This window comes from Poecilia formosa, unplaced genomic scaffold, assembly GCF_000485575.1.
Source record: "Poecilia formosa unplaced genomic scaffold, Poecilia_formosa-5.1.2 Scaffold2720, whole genome shotgun sequence".
Taxonomy (NCBI): Eukaryota; Metazoa; Chordata; class Actinopteri; order Cyprinodontiformes; family Poeciliidae; genus Poecilia; species Poecilia formosa.
In genome coordinates, this window is record NW_006802659.1 from 2,016 (window position 1) to 3,924 (window position 1,909).

The 1,909-nt window shown below is 39.3% G+C and overlaps 1 pseudogene; it reads right to left on the reverse strand.

Moving 5' to 3' along the window:
* Positions 1–353: 353 nt before the first annotated feature.
* Positions 354–1,372, reverse strand: LOC103133353 (hyaluronidase-2 pseudogene; annotated as a pseudogene).
* Between the last annotated feature and the right edge of the window lie 537 nt (positions 1,373–1,909).

Here is a 1,909-nt window from a genome sequence, read left to right on the forward strand (position 1 = left end):
AGTTAATCTATAAAACTGACTGAATATCAAAATATAGACTAAAAGATGGAGTACAGACAATTTCTATGTTTCTTTATGATCCTGCTATTTATCATTACATTGAAAATAATAAAAAAAATTGTATAATTGTTATCCAGGTGAACTTAAAAAGTGAGGTGCTACTGTTACAGGCTAATTTTCAAGGCTACACAAAAGTAAATGTTAAGGCTCCACACATATGAAAAAGTGGGATGATGTGAATGTCCGATATTCACATAATCCCACTGTTGCTAGTCCAACAGTATTTACCAATAATTTTTTCTAATTTTTTTATCAGATTGCTTGATTAATCATAAGAATAATTGAAAGATTACTTGATTACTAAAATAACAGTTTACAACAGCACTATTTCCTCCAATCAACCAACCTCAGTTAAAAGGGTCATCACATCTCTGAAAGTGGGTTGACTATAAACAAAAACAGGACGTGCCAATCCATCCCCAACAGATGCAAGGCGCATTGCCTCCTTCACCCTGTTCAGGACAAACAGCCGTGCCTGATCAGTGGAGCGCAGGTCAGGATCCAGGTATATTGAGGGGAAAAGGGCGGTGCTTTCATTCCACAGCCAGTTCAGTTCATCATTGCGCTCATACTCAACATCAGGACAACGTCCTGTGAAGCTACCCATTTTCCCTTTGTAGTTATGGTTGTAACAATCAGGAAATAGGTAGAAGCCCCACAGCTGATTCGGTCTCAAATTTTTACCCTGTTTCAGGGTCTCCTGCATGAATTGACGAGCTGAAAGTTCAAATTCTTCTTTTGCAGCAGTCGCCACTTGCCCTTGAGTCAATGTAGAGTTCTTTTTGGCCAACAGCTCACGTGATTTCCTTCTATAGATATCTTTGCCAGACCAGTTTCGGACCCACAGGGGGCGCCATTCCTCCCAGTCAATGACACACATACCTTTAGCCTTGCGGTCTGGTATGTATGTGTCTAGATCCTTAGACATTTTTTCAAGGTGCTGAGAGAGACTGACACTTTGTGGAATGCCCCCATTCACTTCTGTGTCTTTAGTATCATAATAAGGATAAATCCCGAGGCGTTCCTTATAGAACAATGTGAGAGCCTGCCCGACAACGCCCTGAGTGGGGGTTGACACTATGTCAAACTGGTCTAATGATAACTTAACACCTCGTCGTGTCTCACAGTTCTGCGTGGGAGCGTTCCAGACGAAAATAACCGGCTTCTTGGGGTATAATGGCCAGCTTGTCTGGTTTGTGTCTGCTGAACCCAGGACTATGCATGATGTAAACAGAGCAAGGAGCAACCAGGACAGTTGGTCAAATGCAGAGAGGAAAGAGGGGAATACAGTCCTCATGGTGGTCCCTGCTCACCTTCACTCCTCTGTTTCCAAAAAAAGACAAAAAGATGTAAAATTGACACACAACATTTGACAGAAAAATCTATGTTTTCTATATAGTTTGACTGTCGAATGTTTGGGTCACTTCAGGCTGCAGAGTGAACGTGACCTTTGTCAACGAAAGTTTGGTTCTTTCACAAAGAGCGTTCACTCAGTCATGTTTCTGCAAACACAATATGACAAAATGATCATGGAGATGATGGCCTTGGTTTCTTACCATTTAAGATGTAAAGCAAAGTTGAATCAATCAGATACTGCATTGAATCGACCCGAGGGACAGCAGAACAAAACAAAACAACAACAAAAAAAAATACTGACGCAAACTTTTTTAACAAATTAATGCTCAAAACAAAACATCTCAGTTCCATTTCGTGTTTCAAAAATAAACAATCTTTCCTCTAGTTTAAATCATGAATTGTTATTAAATTGTAATTATGATTAGAACATTAACTTCCAAAGTCTGTCTAGAAAACTGTATTAACTAATAATATATTGCCTATTAAATATTTT